The following is a 25380-nucleotide window of genomic DNA, read 5'->3' as shown; positions in this document are numbered from 1 at the left end:
TGAAGCCTCTATGCAAGGTCATTATTCCTAGCGGGCAGCAAGGAGACAGCTCTTACTGAGGTTTTCAATAATCACCTAAAAAATGTCTGCTTTGTTTTATACCTGTCTCATTTACAGACCTCAACAGAGCATCCTGTGCCAACCCATCACCTGTTAGGAACCAATGCTTGGTGCAGTGGTAAAGTAGGTTGAACCTTATCTGTTCAACAAGTTGCATATTACGTTTCTACAGTAACTCCCGTACTCCCTTTGAGGAGATGAGTGCACTTATACCAGATACGCTGTTGTTCAGTACCTGCCGGCTGCTTTTGGGCCAGTTCAGTCACCAGCACAATACAGTTCTATTCCAGGGCTAGCAATGTGCCATTTGCCTGACAGTTAACTCTTCAGCCCCAAGTTAAGCTGTAGCTGCCACCAAGATCATCTCTAGTTGGGTGTAGCTGGTGTCTGAACCTTGTCTAAGAGCATTTGGTGTAAAGATGGAAATGGGAGCACCTGGGGAGGGCAGGAAGGCAACAGGACAGGGAGGGAGAGAGGACACTGTGTAGGTGCTCCGCACAGGAGGGCAGTAAACCAGCCAACAGGAAAGCCATCTGCACATTCCTCTCTCCCATGAGAACGGGAAACTACAAACAGGAGCATGGGCTCCAGGTGCACGTGATACTCATTCTCCCAAGTGGCTGCCGTAACGATTTCCCTAACCGCCCCATACAGTTAGTCCATGGCTCGCCCCAGCCCTCAGCGCCCATCCACAGCAATAGCCACCCCACCCCACCCCCCCGCCACCAGCCCCTCCAGCACGCCCAGCCTTTCCTCGCCAAACCGAAAATAGCTGTGCAGAAGAAAACAACCAGACCCGGGGAAATACTTTTAAATCGTTCCCTTGGCTCAGGGTGCGAAACCGCACTCGGGGGCAGGTGTTTCAACAAGCTCTGGCAGCCCTTCAGCTGGCCCTGCCTCCCCAGGAGCAACAGCTGGGGAGGGCGGCGGGCAACCGAGGCGTGCCGGGCCATGCAGGAGCCAGCGCTGTGCCTGTGCCTGCACCGCTCCTCAGGCGGAACGCCTCCTTCACCTCTTTCCTCGGAGCGGGAGGGAGGGTACCCAGGCTTCGTAATATCATTCGCCTCCTCCGTTCTGTTTTAACCCAGCAGCTACGAAGCTCAGTAAGACATAAAAACCGGATGTTTCAGGTGAGCTTTTCTTTATTGTCAGCCTGCAACCGCTTCTTTCTCTGTTCCCCGCTGGCAACCCCCTGTGTCAAAGTACCCTCTTGCGGTGATAATGACTTTTGATGACTGCGTGCATCCCACTGACCATCCCGAGGTCCCCGGTATACAAAATGTCCTTCGTTTGGCTTTGCAAGGACAAGAATTTCCCTCCCTCTTAAAAACAATCAGAGTATTTTATTGCCTGGTGGGAGAAGGAAATACCATTCCCCCTCCCTCACCTGCATTTTCTCCTTCTCCCTTCGCCACCTCCCTCCACTCAGAGGAGAGCAAGGTGAGGAAGCTGAGATTTCCCACCGCACTTTCAGAAAGCAAACACAAAACAAACGCTCCATTTGCACTACAGGTGCAAAATCTGCACATGCACTCCCAGGGCATGTAGTCTAAAAGTCCCACTGGGAGCTGAATGAATAACACCCATACAGAAGAGTACCTTCTCTCGTTTCCTCGCATTTACCCACTGGCTACCTAGAAAATAACATACTAAGTGCAAGATTCGGAAGCAGACTGGCAGGGCTTTGTGAACTAGGACAGATCTCTGATTCAGCCTTCAGTCCCGGCCCCACCAGCTTGCCTGGCTCCCACAGGCTCTTCTAACTGCATGTTGTTGTTGCAAAACTAGGAGCAGTGAGAATCAAAACCATCTCGCCACTGTTCCTTTTAACTGGGGGAATGAGAATAAAAGCTCCTTTTGTCCCTTCAGGTGAATAGGAAAAAAAAAAAAAGAAAGAAAAACTCATTTGAATAATCTTGAGGAAAAAATTCACTAGAAAACCCATTTTAAAGTACTTTTGTGAGCCTGTAAGACAGCTTGAAACTACCACGTTTTAAAGCAATCAGAAGATTAAAGCAGTGGCAGGCAAGGAGCTCACGCAGAGCAGTTTAATAAATTATCCCCGGGCTGAATTATTGGCGTGTTTAGCCCCATAACACAGCGAGCCCTTTCCTTTTCCATGTCACGGAGACAAGCCCACACAATACATGCAAGCGGGAACTGATTTACGGATCTCGCAAACGCCGTCCGTCCCCTAAACAGGCGCACAGCGACCCGCACGGCAAGGACAATTTGAAAATCGAAATAAATAAATCTCTTACGCTTCCCTTTCCCCCGAAACTTACTTTACAAGAGGTTAAGGAAGAGAAAAAAAAGAAGCCTCGGTGCCGCCCAGCGCAGAGCGCGGCGCTCCCCCCTCCCGGAGCCGCGCTCCTCACCTGCCTCATGGTGAGCTTCCCATCATCCATCCAGCCGGGAAGGGGCTACGCCGCGCCGCCGGCCGCAGGGCAGGGATCCATCAAGTTTCCCACTGTACGCAAGTTTTTCTCCCCCCCTCGTCTTGGATGTTTTTATTTCCCCCCCCCCTCCTTTTATCCTTTGCTAGGGGGAACCCTTCCTAAGACAATGTCAAGTTTCCCAGCCTATTAAAAGTCAGGAGCGGGGAGGCAACTGTCCGCCTGGCTCCTATTTCAAACCGCAGCGCAGGGATGTAGCAGTTGGCTGAATCAGGCCGTGCCATCGCCTCGCCAATCAGGAGAGAGGGGAGGGAGGGAGGAGAGCACATAAAGGCTGCCGACATGAGGATTAGGAAAGCTTTCAAGGATTTGAAAGACTGAAACCAGCTGGAAACAGTGTCTAGAGCTACAAAGAGGGAAGTCAATTTGCGCTGCGAGAGATTATTCTCATTTAACTGCTCCGGGTCTGCTTAAAGGGCTCCCAGGACTTAAGCAAGAACGTTGAGATGTCCAGAGACTCCCAAGTCCCACAGTCACACGGAACTCAAAACAGAAGCCCCACAAAGTGACAATGTTTCATGCTAGCAGCAGCCATGGGTGTTACAAATGCACCTAATTTCCTTGTGCTGGGTTAAAGAAGAAACGGTGTCATTATGAGAGCAGAAAGTTAGGAAAATGCAGTATGCCAGTTGCACGAAGAGCAAGAGCTGGTCTGCTGTGGCATTTTGTCTTGGTGGCAAATGCTCAATCGCTTCTGCCTGCTTTCTCTTCTTTAGGGTCATTTCCTGATCTCTGAAACTTTGCTCCGTGTGCAACATAATACTGGAGCCCAATTGCAACTTCAAAGCAAGCATATATGTATATCTAATTTTAACGAGATCGGCTTTTATCTGCTGCCCCTCAGTGGCTTCTGTTAAAATAAACAAACAAAAAGGCTACATACATGTATATATTTACATCCCAAATCTGTAATGCCATTGTAATTTGAGTTACACCTTTCTTGAGTCAAAAGGTAATGAACAGAAAAGTGGAGAAATAGAAAATTCACAAATTAATACCACCCACTCTTTTTCCATTTCTTTTCCCCTCGCTTTATGTCGGTTCAGAAAGCCATGAGTCTCTCTGTTTCTTTAAAGGGAAAGCTGTCTTTTGATCTTGAGGGAACAATCAGGCATATCTGATGTCTGAAGAAAAGCCCCAACATCATGGATTTGCTTCGGTAAGGGTTTTATCTACCACGGCAAAATGCAGTCGCTCTCCAGAAAAATTCCTATCAGTACAAGAAATCTTATTGAATTGAGCTGCAGGAAAAGAAAAGTGAAATAATAAGTTGTTAGAGTGATGTGCTGCCAGGATTTTAATTAAAGGCTTCTTAAAATATATTTCCCTTTCGCTTATAAAAGCTAAAAGTGATAGATAAGCGCCAGTGCTGGGTATGTCACAGGGAAAGGAAGGTCTGAAAAATCTGCTTGTTTGCTTTCCCATTGAAAAACAACAATGATTTTTCTCTTAAGTAAGTGCCACCAAGAGGGGAGTTTGCATAATACTGGCACTGTCCAGCTGAGAAGCAGGGAGGGATGGAGGAAAAAGCTGATGTAAAGCACTTCATCCAGGGCCAGCTGTGCTCATCAGGTACATGTTCTGAAGTGGGAGGATCCCATTATGCTTCACTGGCAACACAAACCAAGTATTTTGATGGCTATTCACAACAGCCTGCACAGGATAAGACCAAAGCAGAGACAACTCATTGATCCTCCAGTGATGGCATCAGTCAGGCATACTTGCACAATGGCTCCAAGCAGCTGCAATGCACAGAGTGGGGTGCATTAAGAGCACTTAACAGGAATGCTTCCCCTCTGGTGCCCAAAGGTAGCAGAGTGGACTGGTGTCACTTGAATTGAGTATGTGGTATGCGAAAACCTTTTACAATGGTTAAATCCAGGAGAATCCCCTCCAAGATGCATTCAAAAGGAGGGTAATGACGCTTTTCTGAAGTAATTAGTGCCTTAGAGAGAAACTCTGTTGGTGAGGGTGATTTAGATAAAGGTGCAGAATTTCAAAATTAGCAAGGAATAGGAAGCAAAGAATTCAAAAGGGTCAACATCTGAAATGGTCTCGAAGGTACTCCATCTCCAGAGACACAATGGTACAGCTAGATGGGAGGAACAAGAATTTGGATGCCTTTTTGGACGCAAGAAACGATCTGTGCTGGCTTTTAAACCTTCCTCCAGATATTTGTTTTCACATCTGTCGCCCAAGTGTATGTATGTGTGTGAGAAAGTCGTACCATCTTCAGGGGAGGGAAAAAAGATTCTGACCCCGAAGGAAGAAACTTTTACAGTCTGTCCAGTGGGAACTTGTGGAAGAAAGGCTGCCAGAGACGGTGGTACCAGGTGTAAGTTCAGGCACTGCCAAGAGCAAACACCTGCATCACTGAGAGCAAAGTCATGGCTGGGAGCCTGACAGCCTTAAATGATTCTCATGGATGTATGTTAAAAGACAAATGCTTACAAGGACAAAGGGCAGAATGAGGATTAGCTCAGTGGTAATCAATACAGTAGACAAGCCTGAAGGTTAAAAATTGTGCCAAGGCAATGATCATGATATGAGAAATGCAGAACTACTTCAAAATCTGAGACTTCTACTTGTTCTAATCTGTTAACTAAGCCTTCCATAATTAGCTACATTCTTTCCAATAAATTATCAAATTCAATAACGGTTTCACATGGATGAACCAGATGCAGAGCAACCTAACATGGAATTACTTGACTGTTGGAATATAAAGCAATTTTATGTAGTCCAGGCCAGCCAGATCCTTGCCAGTAGCACTGGTTGCAAAATGGGAAGTGAAAGAAAGGACTTCTCATTACGTGAACTCCATCTGCCATGGAAATCTTTCTTAGTGCAGAGAATTCAATATAAACTACAGTCAGAAGAACCACTCAGTGTCCTCACTGAGCTGGGCCAGATAGAGATGGACCAGACCTCAGGGTCTATTATGCACAGTAGGAGTAAAAGACTTAGAGGAGAGAAAAATAGGACCCAGCACACAGGTTAGAAAGAAGTGAATCTAGCTTGAAAATCAACATTTGAAATGTCTTCAGATATGAAGTCTGTCACAAATAGATTGCCTTTACTTTGCAGTAGACAACTGGAAAAACAAGATGTGTGTGTTTTTTAAAATAAACAAGCAGCTGAACAGTTGCACTTTGGGAGGAAAAGGTAATATTCATATTCAAACTAATGCTGCAATTCATTTCTAATGTTTTTAACAGTTCCTCCCCTAGCAGATTCAAATTGGCACCTGCAGGAAGACTGGGATGTTCAGAATACAAAATGCTACTTAATAACCCCTGATAACACTAGAATATATAACTCCGGGCAACTCTGGAATGTAAAAATAACCTCCAGTAGAGCTGGCACAATAACACTTGAATTAGAAAGCTCTAAGTTGGAAAGATTTCTGAAAAGATGGCATAAAAACTAAAATAAGTCTGAAATACTATCAATATATTAAAAAAAATAATTATCTGTTCTCAAGATGTGAAAGTGTCACACTAATTGTAAAACACATAGCTAATGTATATAAGAAAGCACAGAGCTGAACCTTGCAGAGCAGTACTTAACTGCTTTTATCAACATTGCTGTGGTGAATGGAAGAAAGATGAACTAATTACCCTGGCAGAGTGTCTGATGTGGGTATTTAAATGCACATCCAACAGAAGTTCAGAAAATAAGACCAGCAATGTGAGGCAACCTTCAGTTTACAAATGGAGACTGAAAGCTGCAGCATAGAAAGTCCTTAAGGCCGACCTTTGGGAAATCCATTACCTTTCAAGCAAGATGACTCAGCCTCTTGGCAGGGTATCACTGAAAAGGCAGAGATGAGAGCTCACTGCAGCCCTCTCCATGGAGGGGTCTTTAGAAGACCATTCCCCTTGCTCAGTTCTTTACAGCATCCTTCAGACTGCTCTGGTCTCATTTGGGGCTGCACCAACCACAGGCAAGAGAGAAGAAAGGTGTCTACAGAACAACACCTTCCTCCATCACTTACACAATCTAAACAATCTGCAGCTAAGAAACATGGTATGAAATGATCCATCTGTACCGCCTTAATGACAAAACTGACTAGACTTTTTGATTCAGCTATTTTAATCAAAAGACTATTAACTTCTGGATTTCATTTCACTGCATCTGTGATACGAGGCAGATGCTTGATCTGCTAGGCTGAACAAGTTGATGCACAGTCATCTGTAATAAATCAGTGGGAAGAAGTCTCTGAAAGTCTGTTCCAAAATTATGTGGAAGTACAGTGAGTTAAAAAGACTGACAAAGAAGGATGGTAGAAGGGCTCAGAGGTTCTAAACCATCTGTTTTCTAGTACAGGTACATGCAGAATTTAATACAAATCATAATTAGCTCACTGAGGTTACTTTTTTGTATTTGCTAGTTGATGATTGGCAATGATACCTCATTACTTTTAAAAGTAATAGTTATATGACATTTTTTTTCCTTAATAGTCAAGATTTAAGAAGCATCCATGAAATCAAGAATGAGAAAATAATAAGAACACACGCTTTGTGTTTCTGCAAGCCCTCATTAGCATGGGGGGAAAAAAAAGAAAAAAAAAAAAAAGCAATTTCATTACTCTGCATTTGCTATCAACACAGCTGAATTTACCTAAAAAATCCAGTCAGACTAAAATCCTTTTTGTTTCTTTTGTTTTCTTTTTTTCTAGGCAGAAAAAGCAACAAAATTTCAGCAATAATCTATATTTTCTCAGAAAACCTAATTTTACAAGAAAGCCTCCCCAAGGAGTATCCCCTCAGGGAATTCTCTTATCTTTTCTTCCCACAGTTCCAACTATCCATGCCAGCTGCCTCCGTGTGGAAAATGTGCTTCTGTGAAGCAGGGACAGGAGATGGAAAAGTTATCTATAGGCTATACAGCACAGCAGTCAAAAAGAAACCTTGTGTAGTAAAGTATTCTTTGTCACAGGACTCAGAATTGTGCCTTAAAGAACAGCAATACAAACTGCATCCAGTAAGCTGTCCATGTCCATGGGTTAGGCGTTTGGTTTCCCCCCCATTCTAATTCTTTGGCTTCTTACTGAAGCTACCTTTGCTTTCCTAAATATGCAGTTATTTCTAAAAAAAATTGTGTGTGAGTGTCTGCATGTTTAACACAAACTCATACAAAATTTGGGGTAAAATAAAATGTAAACTCTCCTTCTGTTTAAAAGCAAGAAGCTTGAAGATTGTTTTCCCTTTCTCTAGCCAGGATGCCAATGCATAGCAATGCTTCTGGTGAGGATTAAGCCTGCAGGGGGTGAGCAGGGGAACGACAACAAAAAACTAAACCCAATCCTGAAGTCCTTTGGCTTAGGAGAACCTCTTTATACAACTGGGAATGTGCGAATATACATGACTCAGGGTTTGACTTATAGCCTCTGGAGTTCACAGGTTGCCCTCAAGGTCAGTTTACTTATGAAACACTGAATTAGTATCCTCTCCCACTGCTGCAGCATGGCTCTTGGTACTGATAATGTAATACATTTACATGAGATGTTTTACACACAGAAAAGCCACTTTATTCTAATTTCAAATAAGAAAAGCAGGAGAAGGACTTAGGAGAAAAACAAAAGAACATTCTTACCGGAAAATATTAAGTTAAGCAATTCAAGGATGTGGACAGACACCACAAAACATCAAAGCAGCAAAGCAGGAAAGAGTCATCCCAATGGAAATTAATGCTTTTCTCACCAGGAGCACTGCCTAAAATTCTTTCTGTACACCAGCACAAGAGAGGTTTGAAGTGTGGCACAGTGAAGCAGGCCCATCGGGAGTGCTGCTCTGAGAGGACAGGCCTGGTCATGGCTTGCCCTTCTGCCTGTGCCAAGTAGCCCTTTTCTAACCTCTAAACTGTTTTCAGATGGTACTTTTATGAGCCAACATACCTCATTCTTTTTAATTACAGACATATATAGTATAGGTTTACCAGTTTCCAAAAGAATTTTTACTTTATTTAGCTCACAATTCCAGATGTGTCCCTTCTTGGGCCTCTCTTTTTGTTACATGGCACTGGAAGCAAAAGATAATGAAAGCAAAAGTAGTGCACTTCTTCAGGTTCCAGGCAAACCAGTTTCATAGTTCAGTCCTTTGATTCTAGTTCTATAAGGTACCCTTATTAAAAATACTAAAATAAGTTATCAAATTATATTAAAAAACAGCAACAGCAACAACAACACAGACTGGCCCACAAAGATTCTATTTTTTATGTTCTTAAACTTTTTCATGAAGATCAGTAACTTGGAAAATCTGATTCTGAAAAGACTGTGGAATATGAAGGCCAGCACAGAGATTAAATGCATATCACCAGGCTCTAGATCTGCATTTCTTACTTCCACTTCTTATTATTAGTCGCATTAGTCACTTTGACACTAAAATTCACAGATATTGCCAAGTTTGTCATATTTCATGAGTACATGTGGGTTTTTTTACAGGGACAATCAAGCCTTCTAAGCCTTGCCTGCAACACATTCTCCAACATCATTATTTTGCACTCAGTGCAAGGTTAATGCATGCCTCCTAAGCTATTTCATGTAGATATTAATCCCCAGTGCCACACCTTGTCATATATACACATACTGTTTTTCCAGCATTTTCATTGTCCTGTATTTTGCAGTAATAAACTATGAAGTATATCTCAAGTATCTAAGAGGGGGCTATAAGAAAGAAGGGGACAGACTTTTTAGTAGGGCCTGCTGTAATACAACAAGGGGAAATGGTTTCAAACTTAAGGAGAGGATACTAGGTTGGATATAAGATGAAGGTTTTTTACAGTAAAAGTGGTGAAGTGCTGGCACAGGTTTTCCAGACAGGTGGTGGAAGCCCCATCCCTGAAGACATTCAAGGTCAGTGTGGATGGGGCTCTGAGCTGCAGATGCCCTTGTTCATTGCAGGGGAGTTGGACTAGATAACTTCTAAAGGTCTCTTCCAACACAGTTCTATGATTCTATGAAGATTCCAGCTCCCATTTCATAAAGGCCTTTTTCAAATACTGGGCACCAAGAAGGTCCTTTATGTAAATGGCAATTGCAAGTGACGTCCTGGAGATCCTGGATCATCAAGCCACTCATGCTTCCATTGCTTTCAGTCTCTGGAAGCCTTCTGGGATTAAAAGGGAAGAATTTGGTACTCTATAGCACAGCAGTATGAAACTGGACACGAAGAACCCTTGGCACATACAAAGGAAATATGCTGAATTTTTCTGCCATGTTGCCTAATGACAAAATGACTTGATAATCATCGACTTTGCATTTGTGAACTCAGGAATAGAAGTTTATATACACAGTATTATGCAATTCACACTGAAGTCAGAGATAATTAAATAATGGAGGTCTGAAATCAAAGTCTTCCATGATATAGTTTCTACATATCTTTTAGTAAGGGAATTAAAAATTCACTAGGATCTTCAGTTAACTGAAAACCACCTGCTGTCCTAAGTAGTTCATAGACTAGTAAAATAAAGTCTACTACAACAGTCCTTTGGGAAAAGGTGTTGATACTTTAACAAGTAATCCTGCAGGCCGTCCCTGAGTACTTATACTTGGGGCTGTGGGGCACAGAAAAATTAATCTGTCATTCCCATATTTTAAACAGCAGAAATGCCCTGATCACTTATGGCTTGGAAATTGAAAAGGAAGAAATAGCACCTAAAATGAAGAGCCTAAAATGACTGAAACTGGCACTACACATAGATCCTTATTGTTACGGCTTTATGTGATTCAGAAACCTGCAAATAAAGTAGATGGCTTAGCAGCACTTGTAAATTAATAACTGCTTAAGGGAGGGATCTGATTAGAAAGGTACTTTAGGTGCCTCCCTGTGCATTCCCATGTTCAATCAGTGTAGGAAAACTTTCCTTTTAATACAGCTTGTTTGACCACCGCAGACCACTAAAGACTTCAGAGCAGTTAGCTGTGACTATGGGCACAATGTAGGCAATGGATACGCACTGCTCTGCTCTTTCCTTCTCAAACATTTTCCACACATTTGTCTTTCGGTGTAGCTCTCTCCAAGAGATAATATCATTAACATTCAGCAAATATTAGCAGAGCATTTGGTGCGCAGTTCATTAAGATATTGCAGCGTCTCAAACAGGTGATAGAGGAGTTGCTATGGTTACTATAGTCTCTTAAGCTGAACACTAAATAGGTTCACAAAACATATATTCCTACTTGTTATGTAAAATATTAGTTACCCAGCTGGCATTCATCTATGCACTCCTTTTATTTTGTCAAGGACTTTCCATTCCTTCATCTTTCAAATAAAGTGGATTTTAGTGCTGTTTGGAGAAAGGAGAGGTCACTAGCCATTCTCCTCCTTCAGAAAAGGGGACAAGTTAGGTAGCTCATTACATACCCTGTTTATAATTAAATCTAAAAATGACAGCTCCACTGTACTGGAATTGTGAGAGCTTTTATTTCGGAGGATTTAATGAGTCATGGAAACATGTTTACGAGGCAACAAGCCCTCAGTGCACAAAGAACTCAACATTAGCGTGGCAGTAGACCATATAGCTTTTAATGGCCTGAACTTTCTGTTTCGCACGCAGACATTGCCCTGAGATTGTCCCACCACCAACATTTGATCCAATGTTTCTTTCAGATGGGATACTTTTTTTTGCCAAAGGACCTGAAGGTGATATTTAGGAAGACTATTGTCAGGCATGCAAATTTGGAGAAAAGTGTGTCACATCAAATCTTGACAGCTTAATAAGGTATTACTCATGGGCAAATGCTTTCGTGCACTGCCTGCTCAAAAGGGCAGGTTGAAAAGAGTTACCATAAAGACAACACATTTGGTATTTTTATTCTTGTCCTCATAATGCAAATAAAGGAAAGTTTCAACATACTAATTTAATTTCATTTATTAAAATATCCAGGAATGAGAACATGTACAAATTTTCCTAATTTTTATTATGTTGAAAACATTCTGGTTTGGTTTTATTTAGGCTACTGTGACCACTATATCCCTTATACTTTATTTCAAATATTTTCAGTGACTTCAGTTGTAGCTATGAGGTGGAATCCTGCTACTATGAAACTCATTTACTGTTCTACCAGAGCAATTTTTAATGAGCTGAAGGTTTATAGGATTACATCTATATTCCACCGATGAAATAAAAGCAATAAAGGAGAAAAAAAGAGAGATTCCTCTAATCTAGGATAATAACTTTAATATACTGGAACACCTGTTACTATGCTAGAGTTAGATGATAGTTATGTTTTGAGTAAGAACAAGCAAGAGCAAACGCGCTTGTAACTTCCAGATCTACTTTCACAACCTCACCCAGAGAGATTCCTGGGAAATGAGTTAATATTCTGCATTCTGAGGCAGCAAATTTTTATAGCAGTACTGAGCAACAGGGTAGGAATTTGTGTAAGATAATATATTGAGCAGATTTAAGTACTAACTAAGCATTTACCTTGTGTATTTTAAAGCGTAGAATGTCGCATATTTCTAGAATCAAAAATGGACATAACATATTGTTCTTGCAAGGTGTGACCATGTTAACAACTAGGGCACCTTCTGTTAAAGCTATTAGTATGTGGCTTATCACTTCATAAAAGCTTGAAATCACAATGCAACAACAATAAGCACATGTGGCACATATGAAGTCGATCTGCAAACACAATAATAAGCATTCAGCAAGAAGTATTTTTGTGCTGTGCTTAGCAGAAGTAAAATTAGCTGTGTTTGTTCTACAACTGCCACTTTTCTTATCCTTAAAGTAACCCATCCGTACTCACTCTGTGTTTTGGTTCCTTTCCGAAGAGTAGGAATGTCTTGTTGCCTTCTCTTTCCTCAGCACGCACCAACCTGACTCGCAAAGTCAGAGGGTGACGGTGATGTCAGCCACCAGAAGGCTTAGCAACTGTAATGAAACCTGTTCCCAAACCTACAGCCAGCCCTCTGTTGACCAAGACAGATATCATCTGGTATAATTAGTCTGTCACTGGTTTCAGTATTTAGGTACTTATGGCACTTAAAATAGGAGATAATTATAGGAGCTAGCATGAAAAAGTGGATGGGGTGATAAATGAATGAGACAGAGAAGCAGGAAAAGCAAGTGTGTAAAACTCAGGAACCCACAAAAACTGAAAAAGCTGTGAGATGAGGAGGACATTCCTCAGGAAAACAAGCCACCAAAACCTTTGTGATATAAAAATAAGAGGGGGGGCGGGGGGGGGGGGGGGCGTGCATTAGCAAGGATTCAGTATTCGGTCTGCGATTGACTTTTTGTATGGTTGCCGTTGAAGGTCCCGACAACTGAGCGGGGTTCGGGACAAGAGCAAGGAGAGCTTGGCGATGCCCGCCCGCTCCGTACCGGGCGCAGAGCAGCCCCTGGCGGCCGCCTCCCCGCTCCGCCATCGGGACCTTCAATAACAACCGTACAGAAAGTCAATCGCTCGCCCCCCGCTCAGCCACCCTGCCCTTAAGGCTGGTAGTGCTGCCGGCAGTGCTCAGGCTGCTATGCCAGCTGCTTCCGAAACAAACAGGGCTCCTGGTTGGAATGATTATAAGGTGAGTGTACTGTCGGTGCGTACCAGGAAGCACATTTTATTACACTTCATGCCCCAGCTCTTTTACCACTGTGAAGTGTGTGCTGGGATTTCTCAGTAAGAGTCTTAAAAACCCACAAGTTTGCATACTTGAAATTTGTGATACATTTTTTTCCCAGCACATGCCTAGCCCCTTGGGATGAAAGAAAAAAATGTTAAGGACCAGCTTTCTGCTTGCAAAAATATGATGAAACCACTGAACTCTGACCATTTAAGCAGAGCGCATTCCACATTAGCCTATAGCAACAAGATATTCTAATAGTCAGCAGAAAGGGGATAAAAACACCAGCAAGTAAACCCTGGGATAACTCGAACCATTCCGCTTAAAACTATGCGGATATCAATCTGTCTTGCTCATTTTCATCTTCCTTCTGTCTCTCCTGATTTTACACATACTTTGTGTTTGCCAACAAGAAGAAGTACCCAGAAAACCCAAGCACAGAACTTCTGAATTGGACAAATGATGTGGTTTTGAATGCCATGTCCAGACAGAGCAGAAAGCAGTTCAATACCAGCACTACAGAGTGGCTCTGTGGAAACAGTGCCATTCCAGTGATTATTACCTCCTCCAAGAGTGGTGCAAAAATCACATCCTCAAACTGAAACAAACTCTTATTCCTGTTTGCACTCCCAGTTTTCTATGACTTATTTCTTCCCAGATGCACAAAGAATAAATACTGGGGAATTTTGGTATAAATCCCATTATTTCCACTCTTGTGAATAATAAGCCTCATATTATTTGTGGATGTGAGCAGATTGAATCTTAATACTGAGAACATGCAGAGCTACAATTGGTATCCAAGCCTGAACTCCTTCTGAGTATTGATTTTGTTCATCCTATGGTATACGAACAAAACAATGTAGCTTCACCTGTAGGCTGTGCTTCCTCTTTCAGCTCATCTATTCATAGTATTTCCTTTCAGGAATTCCTCTATCTTTACTCAGTGATTTCTTCCTCTTACTCATGCTTCCTTTATTTTAAGGGTAGTTAATAAAACATCACTTAGCATAGTACTTGAGCAGAAAATCAACAGCTTTGTGCAAGATCTTGACTCTTCTGAAGAGAGCGGGACAAGAATAACCTGTCACTCCTAGCTGTGTCCAAGAGCAGTGATGCTGACAAATGAATACCTGACATAGAATCACAGAATGATGGAATCATAGAATTATAGAATCATGAAATGGCTTGTGTTGAAAAGGACCTCAAAGATCATTTAGTTTCAACGCCCCAGCAGTGGGCAGGGTTGCCAACCACCAGACCAGGCTGCCCAGAGCCATGTCTTATTGTTCTACTTTACTTCAGTCTCATAAAAACAGCCCTGAGTGGAGGACTTAGCTGAGTATTTACTATTACTCTGTATTTCATCAGCCCTGCCATTAGTATGATACTGTGGCGGTTTAACCCAAGAGTGTGGGAATTACTGAGGGATATGCTTATTTTTCTAACAAAAGTTCAGGCATGCCATTATTGGCAATCTATGGTATGCCATCAGTGTCAAAGGCCAAATAGTTTCTTGAAATGTTTAGGAATCAAGTATATTCTGAACCCGAGGAGTCTCTGTTCTCACTCTGCCATTCACATGCACACATGGGAGTAAAAAAAAAAGCAGAACGACTGCATCTTGCCAAGATGCTCTTGAATACTCTTACTGCACCAATTTTGATAGCACATTCAAGTTCTCAGTGAGACTGACATGTATTCCAGAGAACAGACTAACCTTGCCAGCATGCCTTGGGCACTTCTCGAGGTTTTGTCTCTGCCTGTACAAACAATGGTCCCAGAATGTCAGACCCAACCTTTTTGGAAGACAATTTCCATCTTACATGGCGTGGATGTCTAACCTTTTGGCTTGCCAAACCACACTGAGTGAAGGGGAATTATCTTGGGCAGCATCTATAAGGGTTGCTCCGTATGAAATGCCTTCTATTTATTTCTATGGAAACTACAACAGATACAAAGAGCACAATAACACTGCTTAATAGAGAACATTCTCAGCCACAAAAAAAAAAAAAAAAAACAAAAAAAAAACAAAACAACCCTCTTTTTCAACACAGTCACCACCATAGGCTATTCATTTTCAACAGCAATGGACAAGGGCTTTATGCCATGCTTATAACAATCTGCACCAGTGGAGAAGTGGAGGTGACCCGCTGTCACCACTGTTGAAATGGACTTTTGGACTGAACTTTCCTTTTTACATTTTACTAACAGAGAAAGTTTTTGCTTCAAAAAAGTTGTAAATGAAAGAAATGCTACTGCATTGACTTGGTTACACCCTCCAGCATTACGTCACATAATTATTTCATTTAAAGCAGTGTCCATCTGTTATATTTCTTACAGACTGTCAATGTTAAAACATTCATTACATGCAACAGAGAAGAGGAAAAAACATTTAGTTTTGAAATGTTAATGTTTCTGAAAGATACTTGATTAGAGTCTTGAGTTTATCAGCAGCTGCTGAAGCCCAGCCTGAAGCATCAACACATCACCAATAGGCACTGACCAACAGTCTTATTTCCATCTGATAAATGATGACTCAGTACAGCTCTTTTAACCACAATACTCAGTGCAGCATCCTCCACAGAACATGATATATGCTTTTTACATCCCTTTCCAAGAAACATTTTATAGCACCTCTCAGATCTCTTATTAATGTGGGCCTTTTTGTTTTGGTTTTGTTTTGTTTTGTTTTGTTTTCTTGTGTGGTATGAAGCTAAAGGTTAAAAGAAAAAAAGGCTTTAAAACCAGAAAGGCAGGAGGAGGCCTTTCCATAAGAAACAGGAGGCTTTAAACTTTTACAGGAAAATTTTATACACAAAGAAATCCTAACATGATTAACTATTAGAAGAAAACTGAAATAGTTTGCTTAGTTCATGAGTAAAAAAGACAAGGTTAAGAAGCTTGTGGCTTATGTGCAAAACTGAAAGTAAGCTACAGTTTCTATTATGATTGGGTGGTTGCTTCTCAGTAAACATATAAGTATGTTCTTAACAAAAATAAATAAATAAATAAATAAACAGAAAAGTGGATAGTGGAGCTTTACTGCTGCTGTGGCTGCCAGATGTCATCGCAAGTACTCTGATGGGAAAAGAGAGAATGATGCTCAATTGTAAACCAAGACTCCCTTTGAACTTCTTCGATTTGAACTTAACCCAACAATAGAGGAAAACACATTCCTTCATTCAAACCCAACCACAAGAACTGTCACCCTTGTCTTGTTTTCTTTACACTGCCCTTATCTTGAAATAATTACCTTTAATTATAGTTTTGCCACAGCAAACTTGATGAAAGCAATCACTTTTGTATTAAAAAAATGAGAGGGAAGGAGGAAAACTAGACACTGTTGAGTGTATATAGAGAAATGTACACAAATCAGAGTAGATGTCCACTGAATGATCCCCTGTCTCAAGATCAGAAATCTCTGATTGGAAGAAGCACAGCAGAAAGGCAACAGGGATATATATATATATAACAGTGGGAAACTTTCCTACATGGCCCCCATTTTTCACTGTGAAAAGCTAAAAAAAAAAAAAAAAGCTCTCCAAATAAAATTCCATTTTGCATTTGAGTGGAAAAAAGGGCTGAATGCAAGCTCTTCCCAATGGCTTCCTTTGAAATTACAAGGATGTAGTAGCTTCAAGGATAAAGCACAAAGCTGTCCAAATGGTAACGCAGACGTGTTCATGAAAGCCTTGCTTGTGGGCTTGTTCACGAAAGCCTGGCAACTCATGTGATACCTCCAGCATCTCAGCATATTCACCCTGTGACATTGTTCTGTGTGGGCCCTGACCATCAAAGGCACTCACTATGGAGCAATATTTAGCAGGATAGGAACTCAGAATCGCACACATGAATGAGAAGTCTGTCTAAGTTTTCTGATCATTCTCTTTGGTACTTGTTACTGCATTCTGTCTGCTTCTGAATTTCCCGTAAGTGACTGCACATTTGTTCCTTATAAATACTTATTTTGAAACAGCTTCAAGTTGTCCTACAATTTTGTTTCCTCCCAGACTTTTTGCAATAATTAAACAGAGCAGGCTTTAATACTTGAATCCATTTCAAGAGAATGAGGATACACTGGAGGCTGTGGGAAGGGGTGTATGCTCTCAGAATGAAAAGAGCACATGGAAATGCTTTTATCCCATTAGCACAGACACAGAAGGCTGCTGTAATGCATCTGCAGCTGTTGGAGAATCATGTGCAGATGAGCTCACAGCTGGGTCTGATGGGATGAGGATCCTGCACCCTTTTTAAGGAAAGATTCCCAAGCTGTCCTCTGTAGTCCCTCCACCTCTGTTCCTCTGAAACTTTCTAGGGGTTTAATATAGAGCAGTCACTCATAACCACTTCTGTCCCCGTGGATCATTAGCTTCTCCGCAGCATCCTACATCTCGTTACCACTTTGCATGTCATTACCATCCAGTTTAAGCGATGTGACACTTCAGTAAGCAGCTTTAACAATGTAAGAGTCCAGAGCACAGCTGACAAATCAGTGGCATAAACATCATGGAAACTGTATGAGCTCCTGTCTCATGAACTGTATCCTTGGTCATCTATCTCAGGAAACACTCAAAGACTGAAAGCGTCCTTTGGATCCATTTTAACATCATAACTTAGATGTTACTCTACAGAAGTCAATGGGATAATGAGGAGCTGCCATTTCTTACAGTTCTGTCACAAGGCTCTGGCTATTTGATGTTTTCTGTGAAGTGTCAGCTCTTGATACCAAGTCATTATGTGAGAATCACAGATTTATTTTCTTTTTTAAAAAGAGAGTTAGCCTTTACACTGTTGCAGAGAGAGAGCTGACAGTCTGACCTGAGTATAACCCCACGATCTGAAAGCCAGAGGCTAGAGAAAAGGAATGCAGAATTGTCTTTAACATGTTGTGATTTTTAAGCTGAAACACTATGACTGTGGAAGAGTTGGAGCCTGGCAGGAGGTCAGTGCTTTTCAGAAGCTACCTTTCTTTTGCAGGTAAGAAAAGACCCTTCCCATTTTATGCCAGCCCAGGCAGGGAGCTCCTGGAAGGGAAAACTGGTCCTTCTGTAGCTAATAAGGGTTGTTATGAGCTCCTTTCTTTTGCAGAGCAGATCCAAAGGAAGTTTCTTAAACCACACTGACTTTCTGGTTAAATACCTATTGCTTGAAACTATCTCTTTGTCATTCATTAGCTTTGTCTGAGGCTTTGCAACTTCTTTTATTGGAGAACTACAGAAATTTTTGTCCCTGAAAACCACTCACACACTTTCTTGTTTCCCAGCCCTATGTGATGTTCAGAAGGGCTGCTGTCAATAAGACACAAACCATACTGTTCACCTAAGCACTACCTTTAAAAAAAAACAACAACATTGTGGTTGACATTACAAGCATTTTAATTAGAATATTCATTACCTACCCTCCTGACTTCCCTGCAGCCAAACTCTGGCAAATGCTTCTGTGTAGCTGTACGTTTATATACAGTTCTGGGGTTTCCCTTTTACCCACAGACCACATCCTGACACCACAAGCCTTGGCAACCCCCTCCAGCCAGCTCTGAGTGCTGCAGGAGACAGCCAGATTCTGGGGCAGGAGGACAGGGGCTCCTGCACACCCTTCCTCTATGAAGCTGCAGCCTCAGCACTTCCCCTAGTTCTTGCCATCCCTGTCTTGTTTCTTCCTTTCTCCCAACGCTTCTCCATGGCAGGAGCACCATGACCCTGCTGCTCTTTGTTGATGATGAGATGCTGATACTTTTTCATGCATCAGCCCTCAGGCCACAAGCAACAAAATGAGCAACCCTGATCTAAGTAGGACCTGTGGGATCTAGACAATGCCTTGTCTTTATGATGCATTTCAACCTACTGCAGGCTCATGTTTTGTGACAATTTGACAAAGCTGGAATGATCTGTAAAGGAAAGCAAATATTCCCTTAAATGGCCGAAATACTACAGTTTTTATCATACTTCTTCCTATTCTTTTTTTTCCAGCTTCCACTGCACCACCAAAGTGCAAAGACCCAGATTAATAGAAAGCCTTGCATGAGTTAGCAATGGAGAGCTGGACCTGGTCATTACCTGATTACAAACCCGGAGTTGGGCCACACCAGCAGTGCTGAGAGCAGGAAATACATCTTCACAGAAATATACAGAAAGCAAAGGGGACGGCTTAACAAATACTGTACAGTGGTTAAAAAGATAAGATATAAATGTACATCCCTATGTGTGCATGGATGTGTGTAGGTATATGATATCCTGTTATTATGATCATTACTTACTGGCAACTCCCATAATCCTGTTTATTGTAAAACAGATTAATCACAAGAAAATCTGTGAGCATACTCAAATTATTCCACCCCAATAACAGTGTCAAGTTCCTGGCACTGCCCAGACCATATCCTACCACTTCAAATGCAGTAGCAGGGTGGTGCATATGTTGCTGTCCATTTTTGTGGTGTAAATATTGAGTATATCATTCCAGAAATTCACTATGATATGTTTTAACAAACAATTAAGGGAACATCATCAGCTAAATCCAACCCTAATGTAGGTAATATGAATGCAGACTGTCCCAAGGAGTGAAAACTAAATAGACAGTCACTGCAAGAGTGCTTACTCACAGAGGGATTTAGAGAGGAAATTATAGGCCCATGCGGCTTTCACATTACATCACAACCAGCTAAAGAGAGGCTGTAAATTCTATATATTGTTTAGTGGTAGTGCTGGGAACATCAGCCTAAATATCTATTGTATCCAGGCACTAATTGACTTGTTTCCCTTCGGAACTTAACGTCACTAGGGCTTGGGCAGCTTACCAACTCTTGCACCATCCTAGCTACACCAAGTCTTGCAATGAGTTTCCTGCAGGAATCTGCCAGCTCAGAGTACGCTGTGTGACTGGGGACACATGGCAGGTCTGCATCATGGAGCCTGATGCACATCTGATGCACATACCTTGCTGTCTAAGCAACTGGAGGTAGTGCAGTGAAGATTTATTCAGGTCATGGCAAGAAGCCACGTAGGAGCACTCTAATATCTTGGAAGCATTTACTAGTCAGTGCTCTTGTCCAACTGGATGTGTCTATATCTTCTGAATTTAGGCACCCATATGACTTGACATCTCAGGCACTGTGCTGCACTGCACGTCTTCAACTCTTGATCAAGCAAACATAGAGCCGGCTGAGACATCCCTGCTCCAGCAGTGCTGGTTATCCTTAAAGAGCCATTGGAAAACTCCACTTATCTTGTTTTGCTGCTTAAGGAGGTCTTTTCTACAAATGACATCACTTATCTTACTGTATAGCTGTGTATGTGATGTTAACATGACTAGACTAAAACACCTGAAGTGGTATTGTTGAGATTGTGGTGGATACTCAGAAGAAAATGCCAAGGGAGTGGAAACAAGCAGCAGTTTTAAGATAGAGGGTTAAAAAAACTAATATTAAAAATTCAGTGGCATCTTGTTTCCCTCTGGTAGAGAGAGGGAGGAGCAAGGAAAGAAACCATCAGTATAATGTTCACTATTGCCTTTCTTAATAAATCGAGCTCTGCTTTTCCAAACACGGTGTGATCTTCTGCTGAGCACCTAATGCCTGCTCCAACTTCTTACATGTTCACTGTGCTAAGAGTATCTAATTTCTTTGTTGCAAGATTCTTTGAGACGTAAAAGTATGAAAAGAGCTACAGAAAACCCAGTTCAGTTTTTTCTTTCATATTCCAGTTAACATTCAAAGCTAAAATATTGCCCTTAGTTGCACATATGCAGCTTTGGCTATAGCCACTGGGAGTTTCCTGAACATACCTGTGAGGAGAACACAGATCTTGAAACCTTCAAGCTGCTCCAATACTGGGTAGAAAAGCCTTGGAGCAATCTTTCAAAAATGCCTGTATCATGCTACATCCATTTGAAACCCCTTAATGTTCATATTTGTAGCAGTTATACAGCCAGAGAAGACTTGTAAAGGTCACCTGCCATGGAAACACAATTTCCTATGAGAAAAAGGTCTTAAAATGTTTTACTAGAGAAGCATACATACATTTTATACAGAAATATACTTTTCAGAACTTAAAACAAATTAAATACATGAAAATTCCTAGAGGACTCTATTGTCCCCCTTTGGGGTGCCAAACGTTATTTACAAAGCCTATATATTGCTATAGGAAGGCATATTCATAGTTGAAAAGTTCTCAAGACATTATGATAGATAGATGGATGGCAGTGAATGGAAAATAAAAACAAATGGAAGCCCCACCTGACTGAATAGCATTAAGATTTCCCCACAGGAGTCATATTAGGATGCAAGGTTTTTCTCCTCCACTTGCTTTAAGAACAACACGCATACATAAATAAATATCACCCAAAGCACTCAATAATTTATGTACTTTGATCCGGTCATGAATGTGCTACAGTAATATATAATACCATATGTGTGATAGCAGAGTTACTACTGGTGATTATACATTATTGTAGCTCTGAAATAGGATGGTTTATTCTGTTAGAAAGGCCAAATGCAATGGATACCTGCAGTCCTGCTTTCACTCGTAGCTTTTATGATACATATTTCCTGGTTTTAAATGGGCAAGATCAAGATTTTAACTATTACAGTCTTGAGGGCAAAAGCAAATCAAGCAGAACAAGAACTAATAATTCCAACCATGCTAATGGCCAACACCCTCGTGTGTGTAAATAATTAATTGCATTCTTGTTAACAAGTTCAGATTTTCCATTCTTTGGTTAATGAGCCCAAGGGTCAGCTTTTCTATGAGAAATAGAAACATTTAGGATTCTGTCTTCCTAACCTATAACTCATTTATAACCTCTCATGGCATCAGGTGCAAAGATTCAAGATTCAATTTATTACTCCAGGCAATTCAAACTTTAAAAGATGGTCCACAAAAAAATAAATGAAGGGAAATATTAATGATGTAAAACCAACATACTTATGCCCTACAGAGATCATAACTTTCAAATTCATAGAGACAAGTCAAGCCATAGAATATCTTTTGTACTTATCTGGAAAGACTATAAAGCCCTCTAATGATCTCCTATAGAAAAAAAATAAATAGAATTAACACCACATTTTTCACATGGGACAGTATGGACTAAAGTTGGTTGCTTTTCTTGACCAGCTTTTTCTTGACAAACTGATTTTTTTAAAAACTTTTCTCAGTTTGATCTAGCATTTCCCAATCTCCTAGCTCTATAGAAAGATGATAGCACAGAAATTAGCATAGCAGAGCCAGACAGCTAACTGAAACAGAACTGAAACACAGGCATCTTTGTCCAGTTTTCCACTTTCTCCAGCAGGATCGACGGTCACACAAATATTTACTTTCCATGTGTGCTAAGCTTAATTGATGCATTGTTAATGACTACAATAGTGTTCAAATATCCGTGACTTCATTTCAGAAGATCACACCTGCTCCCCCAATATGTCTCTCTGGGACTGATTCCAGGGGAACATCTTCACACAGACAGAGAAGATCATCTGTGAAAAACGTCCAGTGCTCTGATGATGAACACTCAAAATCTTCATTGCTCAGAAATACTGGAAGCATGACCAAAATTCTGCCTTTATTTTCCTTTCAGTGCAATGGGAGTACTTTGTACGGAAAAACACTCTGTAAATACCAGATAATTATAGTGTTCATACTCCCAGGAGGATAACTAATTACTGGGATGTATTGAACATGATGTATTCTGTGTATGATACAAGATAATTTCAGATCTTTTGTTCTTTTAAGGGACATTGTAAGCCTTCTAATGGAAAATTACCATTGTACTGTGGAAAACAGTTGTTTGGTCTTACGACTTGTAAACTAAGCATCACAAGAAAACATTCCTCATATCACCAAGTTCTGTTTGCTTTGTTTCTTGAACGCATTTACTTGATTTCAGTATTTTCAAAAGTCAATCCAAAAATACCTCAAAGCAATGTTCCAGAACCACTGAAAAAAGGAAATGCCATTAGATCTTTTCAGAGGAAAGTAGGTTGAGTTCGTCTTATATTTTAAAATTTACAATCAGGGGTTAATTTTAGCATGTGAACTTCTATTATAAAGGAGAAAGACAAGAACATCCAGAAGGCATGGATGAAAAGATTTCAGAATTTCTTTGGAATTTTAATTTCCTTTGGAATTAACTGAGATACCATCTAACATTTTGATTTGCTGAGGTTAGAAGAGATAAATCTTCATTTTTAATTAATTATCCAGAATAGATATCAGAAAGAAAAGGAGTGAGGAATATATGAAGCATACTAATAATACAGACCAAAAGTCCTCTGCTGATGTCGTAGTCCCAAGGGTACGGGGGAGGGATTTAGAGAAAACAGCTTGCAGATCTATTGCCCAAAGCTAAAATGCAAATAAATTATCCAAATTTCAAATATCAAACCACCCCACGAATCAACATTTCAGTGCCATTTACAAGTAAGCTTTCTTTACATTTTCCAGCAGTTAAGAACTTTTTTTTTCTGGTAATGTTACTCATCCCAACAGTCATTTTCATTTAGTGTGGTCTGCAGTAACTTCAGTGGCAGGTCATGTCATCTGTGTTTAGGCTAAAATGTTTGTACCCAACTATATATTTATACATAGGTTAAGAAATATTGGTAACATCTACTTTAAAGCAGTATAACAACTGCAGATAACTGCTGATTTTGTTTAAATGATTGGCTCCATGAAGATCAAAATTGGACTTTTTTTTTTTTTTTTTTTTTTTTTTTTTTTTTTTTTTTGCCTAGTATATTAAAGCACTATGCGTCAAAGCAATTTTCAACACACTGTAAAGACATGAAATTCTTATTTTATGATGGTAACATAAGGGCTTCATTAACTTGAAAGGTTATCTCTTCACAAAAGGATTCAGCACACTAGCAAATAAAACTTTTTTGTTCTTATTTCAAATTCTTACAGTTCATCTGAAACTTACAGTATATTCAGAAATCAAATACAAATACCTTTATAATATATAGAATACTTCTTTTGATTAGCAACGTGTGCTGAATAGAACAGAATGATTTGTACTACAAACAGAAGAAAGGATTTAATACCAAGAAAATAAGCCTCTAAATAAGATGGAAGATTGTCACTAAAGCCTGAAAAGATGGATTGAACATAATGAAGCCTTTGAAATGAAGTAAGAAATAACAAGGCACTGGCAGGCAAATAGACCAATGAAGCTTCCTGGATCTTTTCCACTAATAAATTCTCTCTGTTTTGGCAAGAGATTGCTGTAATTTGTCAGTGGTTTTGATCTCAAGGAATCTTTCATTTATTTCTGTAATGAGGGAAGACTTCCTACATGGGAGGCTGAGACACATTTCCCTGGGTGGAAGGCCAAGATAGCATCGGACACGTGTGCTGTGGTACTGATACCAAAGACTGCTCATACCTCTCCTCAGAAACCAACCAGAAAATCACAGTGTTAAACCCAAAGACAATAGAAAATGTAAGCTCACAAATTGTTCCTTTTTCTGCTAAGCTGTCAATTCCAGGATGGAATAAGTTTTTTAACTCGTTACCACCAGAAGCTCTTAAATCAACTGTCAGGAAAGTGAGGACAGAATACACACAAAGTGTATCAATTATTTGCACTTGCTTATACTCTGAACTTCTATGATACTGATAACACGTAATGCCAGAGCAGCAGAGTTTCTGGTTTCAGCACCAAAGAACTTCCCACTAAAATTAAACATTTCAGAACAAGATTTTCCTTTTAAAAATAAAAATATACACTGAACATTTCCATGTATCACTGTGTGTTCTTTGCAGCAGTGAAAGGTATACAGCAAGGAATCAAATAGGGAAAATTCTAAACATTTCCCAGTCTCACTGGGAGTTAGCCCGCAGCAAGGCTAGCTTTTGGAAATAATATTTGATAGTATTGAAGGAATTTTGAAACATATCTGCATGGAAAAAGTTGATTTTTGCTCGTAAAATAAATTAGCTACAGACTACTAACCCTTTAAACAAAACATTGAGAGAGACATTGTTAGTAGAGATGAAGTCCTGCCCAGCAGGTTGCTCAGCTACAAAGGCATAGTTAAACTGTGCTTATCCCGATTCCATGCGGGCTCCTGTGGAGAGATTCCTGGGGCTGTGGACATGTGGAACTAATCAATGAGACAAAACTGTCCACAATCCTTAAAGAACATATTCTGTGATCCATATGATTTTGACACAAATCTGTTATTTAATGCCATACCTGATCCAGGTGTTGGCCAAACTCTATTCTCTCAAGAAGATGCTATACCACCTCATGTATTCTACACAGAGCTAAACAGTTTTTCACTAACTTCCCGTATTAAAGCTTTA

At 40.6% G+C, this 25380-nt stretch overlaps 1 protein-coding gene across 4 annotated transcripts in view; it reads right to left on the bottom strand.

Annotated features, from left to right (window-relative positions):
* MID1 (midline 1) overlaps nt 1-25380 on the bottom strand; it is a 232209-nt gene that overhangs the window by 132172 nt on the left and 74657 nt on the right. The window contains exon 1 of one of the 4 annotated variants that reach the window (XM_072360731.1): nt 2439-2702. The exons of 2 other annotated variants lie outside the window; for them this stretch is intronic. The gene's annotated coding sequence lies outside the window, so the exon portion shown is untranslated. Of the gene's footprint in view, nt 1-2345; nt 2418-2438; nt 2703-25380 lie in introns of those variants that run through there. One more of the 4 variants, XM_072360758.1, reaches the window with a different exon arrangement.

Source organism: Excalfactoria chinensis, chromosome 1 (genome assembly GCF_039878825.1).
Source record: "Excalfactoria chinensis isolate bCotChi1 chromosome 1, bCotChi1.hap2, whole genome shotgun sequence".
Taxonomy (NCBI): Eukaryota; Metazoa; Chordata; class Aves; order Galliformes; family Phasianidae; genus Excalfactoria; species Excalfactoria chinensis.
Note: the sequence above shows the minus strand (reverse complement) of the source record. Positions and strands in the feature narration are given on the sequence as shown.